Below are 14696 nucleotides of genomic sequence, written 5' to 3'. Positions count from 1 at the left end.
CTAAGGAAACACGGTGCTTCCATAGCATGTGGGGGAGCTCCTCCTGTCATGCTCTAGAGCTACAGGGAAACTTGACGTGAGTACTTGCCTCAAGCTAAGGCCTGAAAAGCCCTCCTGAAGCGAAAGCGCTTAGCAGTTTCCATTAGGTCGTATTCGCAGTTCTGCTCTGCTTTAAAGTTTCTTCACTTTTTCTGACACTAGGCACCCTCGTGTAGGCACCCTTTTTCTTGCAAATACAGTGAGTACCAGCAGTCTCCTTTGCCCTTCCAGGACACATCCAGACATAAAAGCCTTTCCCAGTAACTCTACGTATTCAGAGTGTAGGGCAACTCGCTGCACCCTTCCTTAAGGAGCTAGGTGGACTCAGCTCTTCAACAGCTCCAGGGATTCTGTTCTCGCACGTCCTACATGCCATGGAAGTCTGCCTCATTGCCCTCATTGGACCTACACTAAAAAAAGCAATCTGCTTCGCCTTCCTTCTAGGAACTCTTACCCAAGGACACCATACCTACAGGTTAAAGAGGCTTGCATTCCTACTGGAACCAAAGCAAATATTTTCCTGTTACACTGCAGGACTTTAGAATAGGGTTAGGCCCGATAGCATACATAGAACGTTCCAAGGATGAGGGAGTTCGATACATGCAGAACACCCTGTGAAGAAAAGTTGATTCAGCAAGGGACCAGGGTGTAGCTAGTGTCTCTTTTGACTTGTTAGAAATCAGAAGGTGTTCGGCTGCATGTTCACTGGAAAAGAACACCTGAGAGCACAAACCTTGCGTTTCCATTTTAAAACCTCTATCCACGCTGCACTGAAGATACCTAAATAACACTGTTTTTGACTGGCCTCTAGTCACTGCAGGCAGCCCTCTGGAAAGAAAAGGAGTTTTCTCTAAGGAAACACGGTGCTTCCATAGCATGGGTGGGAGCTCCTCCTGTCATGCTCTAGAGCTACAGGGAAACTTGACGTGAGTACTTGCCTCAAGCTAAGGCCTGAAAAGCCCTGCTGAAGCGAAAGCGTGTAGCAGTTTCCATTAGGTCGTATTCGCATTTCTGATCTACTTTAACGATTCTTCACTTTTCTAGACACTAGGCACCCTCGTGTAGGCACCCTTTTGCCTACAAATACAGTGAGTACGAGCAGGCTCCTCTGCCCTTCTAAGAAACATCCAGGCTTAGTAAGTCTTTCCCAGTCAGTCAATGTATTCAGAGGGGAGGGCAACACACTGCACTCTTCCTTGGTAAAGCTAGATGTCCTCAGCGCTCCAACAGCTCCAGGGATTCTGTTCTCTCACGTCCTACATGCCATGGAAGTCTGCCTCATTGCCCTCATTGGAGCTACACTAAAAAACGCAATCTGCTTCGCCTTCCTTCTAGAAACTCTTACCCAAGAACCCCATACCTACAGGATAAAGGAGGCTTGCATTACTGCTGGAACCAAAGCACAGTTTTTCCTGGTACACTGCAGGACTTTACAATAGGGTTAGGCCCGATAGCATACATAGAACGTTCCAAGGATGAAGGAGTTCCATACATGCAGAACACCCTGTGAAGAAAAGTTGATACAGCAAGGGACCAGGGTGTAGCTAGAGTCTCTTTTGACTTGTTAGAAATCAGAAGGTGTTCGGCTGCATGTTCACTGGAAAAGTACACCTGATGGCACAAACCTTGCGTTTCCATTTTAAAAGCTCTATCCATGCTGCACTGAAGATACCTAAATAACACTGTTTTTGACTGGCCTCTAGTCACTGCAGGCAGCCCTCTGGAAAGAAAAGGAGTTTTCTCTAAGAAAACACGGTGCTTCCATAGCATGGGTGGGAGCTCCTCCTGTCATGCTCTAGAGCTACAGGGAAACTTGACGTGAGTACTTGCCTCAAGCTAAGGCCTGAAAAGCCCTGCTGAAGCGAAAGCGCTTAGCTGTTTCCATTAGGTCGTATTCGCAGTTCTGCTCTACTTTAACGTTTCTTCACTTTTCCTGACACTAGGCACCCTCGTGTAGGCACCCTTTTTCTTGCAAATACAGTGAGTACCAGCAGTCTCCTCTGCCCTTCGAGGACACATCCAGACATAAAAGCCTTTCCCAGTAACTCTACGTATTCAGAGTGTAGGGCAACTCGCTGCACACTTCCTTAAGAAGCTAGGTCGACTCAGCTCTTCAACAGCTCCAGGGATTCTGTTCTCGCACGTCCTACATGCCATGGAAGTCTGCCTCATTGCCCTCATTGGACCTACACTAAGAAACACAATCTGCTTCACCGTCCTCTAGGAACTCTGACCCAAGGACCCCATACCTACAGGAGAAAGGAGGCTTGCATTCCTACTGCAACCAAAGCACAGTTTTTCCTGGTACACTGCAGGGCATTAAAATAGGCTTAGGCCTGATAGCATACATACAACTTTCCAAGAATGAGGGCGTTCGATACATGCAGAACACCCTGTGAAAAAAAGTTGATTCAGCAAGGGATCAGGGTGTAGCTAGAGTCTCTTTTGACTTGTTAGAAATCAGAAGGGTTTTGGCTGCATGTTCACCGGAATAGAAGACCTGATGGCACAAGCCTTGCTTTCCCATTTTAAATCTCTGTCCATGCTAGCCAGAATATCCCTAAATAACACTGTTTTTGACTGGCCTCTAGTCACTGTAGGAAGCCCTCTGGAAAGAAAAGGCGTTTTCTCTAAGGAAACACGGTGCTTCCATAGCATGTGGGGGAGCTCCTCCTGTCATGCTGTAGAGCTACAGGGAAACTTGACGTGAGTACTTGCCTCAAGCTATGGCCTGAAAAGCCCTCCTGAAGCGAAAGCGCTTAGCAGTTTCCATTAAGTCGTATTCGCAGTTCTGCTCTACTTTAACGTTTCTTCACTTTTCCTGACACTAGGCACCCTCGTGTAGGCACCCTTTTTCTTGCAAATACAGTGAGTACCAGCAGTCTCCTTTGCCCTTCCAGGACACATCCAGACGTAAAAGCCTTTCCCAGTAACTCTACGTATTCAGAGTGTAGGGCAACTCGCTGCACCCTTCCTTAAGAAGCTAGGTGGACTTAGATCTTCAACAGCTCCAGGGATTCTGTTCTCGCACGTCCTACATGCCATGGAAGTCTGCCTCATTGCCCTCATTGGACCTACACTAAAAAAAGCAATCTGCTTCGCCTTCCTTCTAGGAACTCTTACCCAAGGACACCATACCTACAGGTTAAAGAGGCTTGCATTCCTACTGGAACCAAAGCAAATATTTTCCTGTTACACTGCAGGAATTTAGAATAGGGTTAGGCCCGATAGCATACATAGAACGTTCCAAGGATGAGGGAGTTCGATACATGCAGAACACCCTGTGAAGAAAAGTTGATTCAGCAAGGGACCAGGGTGTAGCTAGAGTCTCTTTTGACTTGTTAGAAATCAGAAGGTGTTCGGCTGCATGTTCACTGGAAAAGAACACCTGAGAGCACAAACCTTGCGTTTCCATTTTAAAACCTCTATCCACGCTGCACTGAAGATACCTAAATAACACTGTTTTTGACTGGCCTCTAGTCACTGCAGGCAGCCCTCTGGAAAGAAAAGGAGTTTTCTCTAAGGAAACACGGTGCTTCCATAGCATGGGTGGGAGCTCCTCCTGTCATGCTCTAGAGCTACAGGGAAACTTGACGTGAGTACTTGCCTCAAGCTAAGGCCTGAAAAGCCCTGCTGAAGCGAAAGCGTGCAGCAGTTTCCATTAGGTCGTATTCGCAGTTCTGCTCTACTTTAACGTTTCTTCACTTTTCTAGACACTAGGCACCCTCGTGTAGGCACCCTTTTGCCTACAAATACAGTGAGTACCAGCAGGCTCCTCTGCCCTTCTAAGAAACATCCAGGCCTAGTAAGCCTTTCCCAGTCAGTCAATGTATTCAGAGGGGAGGGCAACACACTGCACTCTTCCTTGGTAAAGCTAGATGTCCTCAGCACTCCAACAGCTCCAGGGATTCTGTTCTCTCACGTCCTACATGCCATGGAAGTCTGCCTCATTGCCCTCATTGGAGCTACACTAAAAAACGCAATCTGCTTCGCCTTCCTTCTAGAAACTCTTACCCAAGGACCCCATACCTACAGGATAAAGGAGGCTTGCATTCCTACTGGAACCAAAGCAAAGTTTTTCCTGTTACACTGCAGGACTTTACAATAGGGTTAGGCCCGATAGCATACATAGAACGTTCCAAGGATGAAGGAGTTCGATACATGCAGAACACCCTGTGAAGAAAAGTTGATACAGCAAGGGACCAGGGTGTAGCTAGAGTCTCTTTTGACTTGTTAGAAATCAGAAGGTGTTCGGCTGCATGTTCACTGGAAAAGAACACCTGATGGCACAAACCTTGCGTTTCCATTTTAAAAGCTCTATCCATGCTGCACTGAAGATACCTAAATAACACTGTTTTTGCCTGGCCTCTAGTCACTGCAGGCAGCCCTCTGGAAAGAAAAGGAGTTTTCTCTAAGAAAACACGGTGCTTCCATAGCATGGCTGGGAGCTCCTCCTGTCATTCTCTAGAGCTACAGGGAAACTTGACGTGAGTACTTGCCTCAAGCTAAGGCCTGAAAAGCCCTGCTGAAGCAAAAGCGCGTAGCAGTTTCCATTAGGTCGTATTCGAAGTTCTGCTCTACTTTAACGTTTCTTCACTTTTCCTGACACTAGGCACCCTCGTGTAGGCACCCTTTCTCTTGCAAATACAGTGAGTACCAGCAGTCTCCTTTGCCCTTCCAGGACACATCCAGACATAAAAGCCTTTCCCAGTAACTCTACGTATTCAGAGTGTAGGGCAACTCGCTGCACCCTTCCTTAAGAAGCTAGGTGGACTCAGCTCTTCAACAGCTCCAGGGATTCTGTTCTCGCACGTCCTACATGCCATGGAAGTCTGCCTCATTGCCCTCATTGGACCTACACTAAGAAACACAATCTGCTTCGCCGTCCTCTAGGAACTCTGACCCAAGGACCCCATACCTACAGGAGAAAGGAGGCTTGCATTCCTACTGCAACCAAAGCACAGTTTTTCCTGGTACACTGCAGGGCTTTAAAATAGGCTTAGGCCTGATAGCATACATAGAACTTTCCAAGAATGAGGGCGTTCGATACATGCAGAACACCCTGTGAAGAAAAGTTGATTCAGCAAGGGACCAGGGTGTAGCTAGAGTCTCTTTTGACTTGTTAGAAATCAGAAGGTGTTCGGCTGCATGTTCACTGGAAAAGTACACCTGATGGCACAAACCTTGCGTTTCCATTTGAAAAGCTCTATCCATGCTGCACTGAAGATACCTAAATAACACTGTTTTTGACTGGCCTCTAGTCACTGCAGGCAGCCCTCTGGAAAGAAAAGGAGTTTTCTCTAAGAAAACACGGTGCTTCCATAGCATGGGTGGGAGCTCCTCCTGTCATGCTCTAGAGCTACAGGGAAACTTGACGTGAGTACTTGCCTCAAGCTAAGGCCTGAAAAGCCCTGCTGAAGCGAAAGCGCTTAGCTGTTTCCATTAGGTCGTATTCGCAGTTCTGCTCTACTTTAACGTTTCTTCACTTTTCCTGACACTAGGCACCCTCGTGTAGGCACCCTTTTTCTTGCAAATACAGTGAGTACCAGCAGTCTCCTTTGCCCTTCCAGGACACATCCAGACATAAAAGCCTTTCCCAGTAACTCTACGTATTCAGAGTGTAGAGCAACTCGCTGCACCCTTCCTTAAGAAGCTAGGTGGACTCAGCTCTTCCACAGCTCCAGGGATTCTGTTCTCGCACGTCCTACATGCCATGGAAGTCTGCCTCATTGCCCTCATTGGACCTACACTAAAAAAAGCAATCAGCTTCGCCTTCCTTCTAGGAACTCTTACCCAAGGACACCATACCTACAGGTTAAAGAGGCTTGCATTCCTACTGGAACCAAAGCAAATATTTTCCTGTTACACTGCAGGACTTTAGAATAGGGTTAGGCCCGAGAGCATACATAGAACGTTCCAAGGATGAGGGAGTTCGATACATGCAGAACACCCTGTGAAGAAAAGTTGATTCAGCAAGGGACAAGTGTGTAGCTAGAGTCTCTTTTGACTTGTTAGAAATCAGAAGGTGTTCGGCTGCATGTTCACTGGAAAAGAACACCTGAGAGCACAAACCTTGCGTTTCCATTTTAAAACCTCTATCCACGCTGCACTGAAGATACCTAAATAACACTGTTTTTGACTGGCCTCTAGTCACTGCAGGCAGCCCTCTGGAAAGAAAAGGAGTTTTCTCTAAGGAAACACGGTGCTTCCATAGCATGGGTGGGAGCTCCTCCTGTCATGCTCTAGAGCTACAGGGAAACTTGACGTGAGTACTTGCCTCAAGCTAAGGCCTGAAAAGCCCTGCTGAAGCGAAAGTGCTTAACAGTTTCCATTAGGTCGTATTCGCAGTTCTGCTATACTTTAACGTTTCTTCACTTTTCTAGACACTAGGCACCCTCGTGTAGGCACCCTTTTGCCTACAAATACAGTGAGTACCAGCAGGCTCCTCTGCCCTTCTAAGAAACATCCAGGCCTAGTAGCCTTTCCCAGTCAGTCAATGTATTCAGAGGGTAGGGCAAAACACTGCACTCTTCCTTGGTAAAGCTAGATGTCCCCAGCGCTCCAACAGCTCCAGGGATTCTGTTCTCTCACGTCCTACATGCCATGGAAGTCTGCCTCATTGCCCTCATTGGAGCTACACTAAAAAACGCAATCTGCTTCGCCTTCCTTCTAGAAACTCTTACCCAAGGACCCCATACCTACAGGATAAAGGAGGCTTGCATTCCTACTGGAACCAAAGCAAAGTTTTTCCTGTTACACTGCAGGACTTTACAATAGGGTTAGGCCCGATAGCATACATAGAACGTTCCAAGGATGAAGGAGTTCGATACATGCAGAACACCCTGTGAAGAAAAGTTGATACAGCAAGGGACCAGGGTGTAGCTAGAGTCTCTTTTGACTTGTTAGAAATCAGAAGGTGTTCGGCTGCATGTTCATTGGAAAAGAACACCTGATGGCACAAACTTTGCGTTTCCATTTTAAAAGCTCTATCCATGCTGCATTGAAGATACCTAAATAACACTGTTTTTGACTGGCCTCTAGTCACTGCAGGCAGCCCTCTGGAAAGAAAATGAGTTTTCTCTAAGAAAACACGGTGCTTCCATAGCATGGGTGGGAGCTCCTCCTGTCATGCTCTAGAGCTACAGGGAAACTTGACGTGAGTACTTGCCTCAAGCTAAGGCCTGAAAAGCCCTGCTGAAGCGAAAGCGCTTAGCAGTTTCCATTAGGTCGTATTCGCAGTTCTGCTCTGCTTTAACGTTTCTTCACTTTTCCTGACACTAGGCACCCTCGTGTAGGCACCCTTTTTCTTGCAAATACAGTGAGTACCAGCAGTCTCCTTTCCCCTTCCAGGACACATCCAGACATAAAAGCCTTTCCCAGTAACTCTACGTATTCAGAGTGTAGGGCAACTCGCTGCACCCTTCCTTAAGAAGCTAGGTGGACTCAGCTCTTCAACAGCTCCAGGGATTCTGTTCTCGCACGTCCTACATGCCATGGAAGTCTGCCTCATTGCCCTCATTGGACCTACACTAAGAAACACAATCTGCTTCGCCGTCCTCTAGGAACTCTGACCCAAGGACCCCATACCTACAGGAGAAAGGAGGCTTGCATTCCTACTGCAACCAAAGCACAGTTTTTCCTGGTACACTGCAGGGCTTTAAAATAGGCTTAGGCCTGATAGCATACATAGAACTTTCCAAGAATGAGGGCGTTCGATACATGCAGAACACCCTGTGAAGAAAAGTTGATTCAGCAAGGGACAAGGGTGTAGCTAGAGTCTCTTTTGACTTGTTAGAAATCAGAAGGTGTTCGGCTGCATGTTCACTGGAAAAGAACACCTGAGAGCACAAACCTTGCTTTCCCAGTTGAAAAGCTCTATCCACGCTGCACTGAAGATACCTAAATAACACTGTTTTTGACTGGCCTCTAGTCACTGCAGGCAGCCCTCTGGAAAGAAAAGGAGTTTTCTCTAAGGAAACACGGTGCTTCCATAGCATGGGTGGGAGCTCCTCCTGTCATGCTCTAGAGCTACAGGGAAACTTGACGTGAGTACTTGCCTCAAGCTAAGGCCTGAAAAGCCCTCCTGAAGCGAAAGCGCTTAGCAGTTTCCATTAGGTCGTATTCGCAGTTCTGCTCTACTTTAACGTTTCTTCACTTTTCCTGACACTAGGCACCCTCGTGTAGGCACCCTTTTTCATGCAAATACAGTGAGTACCAGCAGTCTCCTTTGCCCTTCCAGGACACATCCAGACATAAAAGCCTTTCCCAGTAACTCTACGTATTCAGAGTGTAGGGCAACTCGCTGCACCCTTCCTTAAGAAGCTAGGTGGACTCAGATCTTCAACAGCTCCAGGGATTCTGTTCTCGCACGTCCTACATGCCATGGAAGTCTGCCTCATTGCCCTCATTAGAGCTACACTAAAAAACGCAATCTGCTTCGCCTTCCTTCTAGAAACTCGTACCCAAGGACCCCATAGCTACAGGATAAAGGAGGCTTGCATTACTACTGCAACCAAAGCACAGTTTTTCCTGGTACACTGCAGGACTTTACAATAGGGTTAGGCCCGATAGCATACATAGAACGTTCCAAGGATGAAGGAGTTCGATACATGCACAACACCCTGTGAAGAAAAGTTGATACAGCAAGGGACCAGGGTGTAGCTAGAGTCTCTTTTGACTTGTTAGAAATCAGAAGGTGTTCGGCTGCATGTTCACTGGAAAAGTACACCTGATGGCACAAACCTTGCGTTTCTATTTGAAAAGCTCTATCCATGCTGCACTGAAGATACCTAAATAACACTGTTTTTGACTGGCCTCTAGTCACTGCAGGCAGCCCTCTGGAAAGAAAAGGAGTTTTCTCTAAGAAAACACGGTGCTTCCATAGCATGGGTGGGAGCTCCTCCTGTCATGCTCTAGAGCTACAGGGAAACTTGACGTGAGTACTTGCCTCAAGCTAAGGCCTGAAAAGCCCTGCTGAAGCGAAAGCGCTTAGCTGTTTCCATTAGGTCGTATTCGCAGTTCTGCTCTACTTTAACGTTTCTTCACTTTTCCTGACACTAGGCACCCTCGTGTAGGCACCCTTTTTCTTGCAAATACAGTGAGTACCAGCAGTCTCCTTTGCCCTTCCAGGACACATCCAGACATAAAAGCCTTTCCCAGTAACTCTACGTATTCAGAGTGTAGAGCAACTCGCTGCACCCTTCCTTAAGAAGCTAGGTGGACTCAGCTCTTCCACAGCTCCAGGGATTCTGTTCTCGCACGTCCTACATGCCATGGAAGTCTGCCTCATTGCCCTCATTGGACCTACACTAAAAAAAGCAATCAGCTTCGCCTTCCTTCTAGGAACTCTTACCCAAGGACACCATACCTACAGGTTAAAGAGGCTTGCATTCCTACTGGAACCAAAGCAAATATTTTCCTGTTACACTGCAGGACTTTAGAATAGGGTTAGGCCCGATAGCATACATAGAACGTTCCAAGGATGAGGGAGTTCGATACATGCAGAACACCCTGTGAAGAAAAGTTGATTCAGCAAGGGACAAGTGTGTAGCTAGAGTCTCTTTTGACTTGTTAGAAATCAGAAGGTGTTCGGCTGCATGTTCACTGGAAAAGAACACCTGAGAGCACAAACCTTGCGTTTCCATTTTAAAACCTCTATCCACGCTGCACTGAAGATACCTAAATAACACTGTTTTTGACTGGCCTCTAGTCACTGCAGGCAGCCCTCTGGAAAGAAAAGGAGTTTTCTCTAAGGAAACACGGTGCTTCCATAGCATGGGTGGGAGCTCCTCCTGTCATGCTCTAGAGCTACAGGGAAACTTGACGTGAGTACTTGCCTCAAGCTAAGGCCTGAAAAGCCCTGCTGAAGCGAAAGTGCTTAACAGTTTCCATTAGGTCGTATTCGCAGTTCTGCTATACTTTAACGTTTCTTCACTTTTCTAGACACTAGGCACCCTCGTGTAGGCACCCTTTTGCCTACAAATACAGTGAGTACCAGCAGGCTCCTCTGCCCTTCTAAGAAACATCCAGGCCTAGTAGCCTTTCCCAGTCAGTCAATGTATTCAGAGGGTAGGGCAAAACACTGCACTCTTCCTTGGTAAAGCTAGATGTCCCCAGCGCTCCAACAGCTCCAGGGATTCTGTTCTCTCACGTCCTACATGCCATGGAAGTCTGCCTCATTGCCCTCATTGGAGCTACACTAAAAAACGCAATCTGCTTCGCCTTCCTTCTCGAAACTCTTACCCAAGGACCCCATACCTACAGGATAAAGGAGGCTTGCATTCCTACTGGAACCAAAGCAAAGTTTTTCCTGTTACACTGCAGGACTTTACAATAGGGTTAGGCCCGATAGCATACATAGAACGTTCCAAGGATGAAGGAGTTCGATACATGCAGAACACCCTGTGAAGAAAAGTTGATACAGCAAGGGACCAGGGTGTAGCTAGAGTCTCTTTTGACTTGTTAGAAATCAGAAGGTGTTCGGCTGCATGTTCATTGGAAAAGAACACCTGATGGCACAAACTTTGCGTTTCCATTTTAAAAGCTCTATCCATGCTGCATTGAAGATACCTAAATAACACTGTTTTTGACTGGCCTCTAGTCACTGCAGGCAGCCCTCTGGAAAGAAAATGAGTTTTCTCTAAGAAAACACGGTGCTTCCATAGCATGGGTGGGAGCTCCTCCTGTCATGCTCTAGAGCTACAGGGAAACTTGACGTGAGTACTTGCCTCAAGCTAAGGCCTGAAAAGCCCTGCTGAAGCGAAAGCGCTTAGCAGTTTCCATTAGGTCGTATTCGCAGTTCTGCTCTGCTTTAACGTTTCTTCACTTTTCCTGACACTAGGCACCCTCGTGTAGGCACCCTTTTTCTTGCAAATACAGTGAGTACCAGCAGTCTCCTTTGCCCTTCCAGGACACATCCAGACATAAAAGCCTTTCCCAGTAACTCTACGTATTCAGAGTGTAGGGCAACTCGCTGCACCCTTCCTTAAGAAGCTAGGTGGACTCAGCTCTTCAACAGCTCCAGGGATTCTGTTCTCGCACGTCCTACATGCCATGGAAGTCTGCCTCATTGCCCTCATTGGACCTACACTAAGAAACACAATCTGCTTCGCCGTCCTCTAGGAACTCTGACCCAAGGACCCCATACCTACAGGAGAAAGGAGGCTTGCATTCCTACTGCAACCAAAGCACAGTTTTTCCTGGTACACTGCAGGGCTTTAAAATAGGCTTAGGCCTGATAGCATACATAGAACTTTCCAAGAATGAGGGCGTTCGATACATGCAGAACACCCTGTGAAGAAAAGTTGATTCAGCAAGGGACAAGGGTGTAGCTAGAGTCTCTTTTGACTTGTTAGAAATCAGAAGGTGTTCGGCTGCATGTTCACTGGAAAAGAACACCTGAGAGCACAAACCTTGCTTTCCCAGTTGAAAAGCTCTATCCACGCTGCACTGAAGATACCTAAATAACACTGTTTTTGACTGGCCTCTAGTCACTGCAGGCAGCCCTCTGGAAAGAAAAGGAGTTTTCTCTAAGGAAACACGGTGCTTCCATAGCATGGGTGGGAGCTCCTCCTGTCATGCTCTAGAGCTACAGGGAAACTTGACGTGAGTACTTGCCTCAAGCTAAGGCCTGAAAAGCCCTCCTGAAGCGAAAGCGCTTAGCAGTTTCCATTAGGTCGTATTCGCAGTTCTGCTCTACTTTAACGTTTCTTCACTTTTCCTGACACTAGGCACCCTCGTGTAGGCACCCTTTTTCATGCAAATACAGTGAGTACCAGCAGTCTCCTTTGCCCTTCCAGGACACATCCAGACATAAAAGCCTTTCCCAGTAACTCTACGTATTCAGAGTGTAGGGCAACACGCTGCACCCTTCCTTAAGAAGCTAGGTGGACTCAGATCTTCAACAGCTCCAGGGATTCTGTTCTCGCACGTCCTACATGCCATGGAAGTCTGCCTCATTGCCCTCATTAGAGCTACACTAAAAAACGCAATCTGCTTCGCCTTCCTTCTAGAAACTCGTACCCAAGGACCCCATAGCTACAGGATAAAGGAGGCTTGCATTACTACTGCAACCAAAGCACTGTTTTTCCTGGTACACTGCAGGACTTTACAATAGGGTTAGGCCCGATAGCATACATAGAACGTTCCAAGGATGAAGGAGTTCGATACATGCAGAACACCCTGTGAAGAAAAGTTGATACAGCAAGGGACCAGGGTGTAGCTAGAGTCTCTTTTGACTTGTTAGAAATCAGAAGGTGTTCGGCTGCATGTTCACTGGAAAAGTACACCTGATGGCACAAACCTTGCGTTTCCATTTGAAAAGCTCTATCCATGCTGCACTGAAGATACCTAAATAACACTGTTTTTGACTGGCCTCTAGTCACTGCAGGCAGCCCTCTGGAAAGAAAAGGAGTTTTCTCTAAGAAAACACGGTGCTTCCATAGCATGGGTGGGAGCTCCTCCTGTCATGCTCTAGAGCTACAGGGAAACTTGACGTGAGTACTTGCCTCAAGCTAAGGCCTGAAAAGCCCTGCTGAAGCGAAAGCGCTTAGCTGTTTCCATTAGGTCGTATTCGCAGTTCTGCTCTACTTTAACGTTTCTTCACTTTTCCTGACACTAGGCACCCTCGTGTAGGCACCCTTTTTCTTGCAAATACAGTGAGTACCAGCAGTCTCCTTTGCCCTTCCAGGACACATCCAGACATAAAAGCCTTTCCCAGTAACTCTACGTATTCAGAGTGTAGAGCAACTCGCTGCACCCTTCCTTAAGAAGCTAGGTGGACTCAGCTCTTCCACAGCTCCAGGGATTCTGTTCTCGCACGTCCTACATGCCATGGAAGTCTGCCTCATTGCCCTCATTGGACCTACACTAAAAAAAGCAATCAGCTTCGCCTTCCTTCTAGGAACTCTTACCCAAGGACACCATACCTACAGGTTAAAGAGGCTTGCATTCCTACTGGAACCAAAGCAAATATTTTCCTGTTACACTGCAGGACTTTAGAATAGGGTTAGGCCCGAGAGCATACATAGAACGTTCCAAGGATGAGGGAGTTCGATACATGCAGAACACCCTGTGAAGAAAAGTTGATTCAGCAAGGGACAAGTGTGTAGCTAGAGTCTCTTTTGACTTGTTAGAAATCAGAAGGTGTTCGGCTGCATGTTCACTGGAAAAGAACACCTGAGAGCACAAACCTTGCGTTTCCATTTTAAAACCTCTATCCACGCTGCACTGAAGATACCTAAATAACACTGTTTTTGACTGGCCTCTAGTCACTGCAGGCAGCCCTCTGGAAAGAAAAGGAGTTTTCTCTAAGGAAACACGGTGCTTCCATAGCATGGGTGGGAGCTCCTCCTGTCATGCTCTAGAGCTACAGGGAAACTTGACGTGAGTACTTGCCTCAAGCTAAGGCCTGAAAAGCCCTGCTGAAGCGAAAGTGCTTAACAGTTTCCATTAGGTCGTATTCGCAGTTCTGCTATACTTTAACGTTTCTTCACTTTTCTAGACACTAGGCACCCTCGTGTAGGCACCCTTTTGCCTACAAATACAGTGAGTACCAGCAGGCTCCTCTGCCCTTCTAAGAAACATCCAGGCCTAGTAGCCTTTCCCAGTCAGTCAATGTATTCAGAGGGTAGGGCAAAACACTGCACTCTTCCTTGGTAAAGCTAGATGTCCCCAGCGCTCCAACAGCTCCAGGGATTCTGTTCTCTCACGTCCTACATGCCATGGAAGTCTGCCTCATTGCCCTCATTGGAGCTACACTAAAAAACGCAATCTGCTTCGCCTTCCTTCTAGAAACTCTTACCCAAGGACCCCATACCTACAGGATAAAGGAGGCTTGCATTCCTACTGGAACCAAAGCAAAGTTTTTCCTGTTACACTGCAGGACTTTACAATAGGGTTAGGCCCGATAGCATACATAGAACGTTCCAAGGATGAAGGAGTTCGATACATGCAGAACACCCTGTGAAGAAAAGTTGATACAGCAAGGGACCAGGGTGTAGCTAGAGTCTCTTTTGACTTGTTAGAAATCAGAAGGTGTTCGGCTGCATGTTCATTGGAAAAGAACACCTGATGGCACAAACTTTGCGTTTCCATTTTAAAAGCTCTATCCATGCTGCATTGAAGATACCTAAATAACACTGTTTTTGACTGGCCTCTAGTCACTGCAGGCAGCCCTCTGGAAAGAAAATGAGTTTTCTCTAAGAAAACACGGTGCTTCCATAGCATGGGTGGGAGCTCCTCCTGTCATGCTCTAGAGCTACAGGGAAACTTGACGTGAGTACTTGCCTCAAGCTAAGGCCTGAAAAGCCCTGCTGAAGCGAAAGCGCTTAGCAGTTTCCATTAGGTCGTATTCGCAGTTCTGCTCTGCTTTAACGTTTCTTCACTTTTCCTGACACTAGGCACCCTCGTGTAGGCACCCTTTTTCTTGCAAATACAGTGAGTACCAGCAGTCTCCTTTCCCCTTCCAGGACACATCCAGACATAAAAGCCTTTCCCAGTAACTCTACGTATTCAGAGTGTAGGGCAACTCGCTGCACCCTTCCTTAAGAAGCTAGGTGGACTCAGCTCTTCAACAGCTCCAGGGATTCTGTTCTCGCACGTCCTACATGCCATGGAAGTCTGCCTCATTGCCCTCATTGGACCTACACTAAGAAACA

The sequence above is a fragment of the Eschrichtius robustus genome, chromosome 21, assembly GCF_028021215.1.
Source record: "Eschrichtius robustus isolate mEscRob2 chromosome 21, mEscRob2.pri, whole genome shotgun sequence".
Classification (NCBI taxonomy): Eukaryota; Metazoa; Chordata; class Mammalia; order Artiodactyla; family Eschrichtiidae; genus Eschrichtius; species Eschrichtius robustus.
This window is presented reverse-complemented; position numbering follows the sequence as displayed.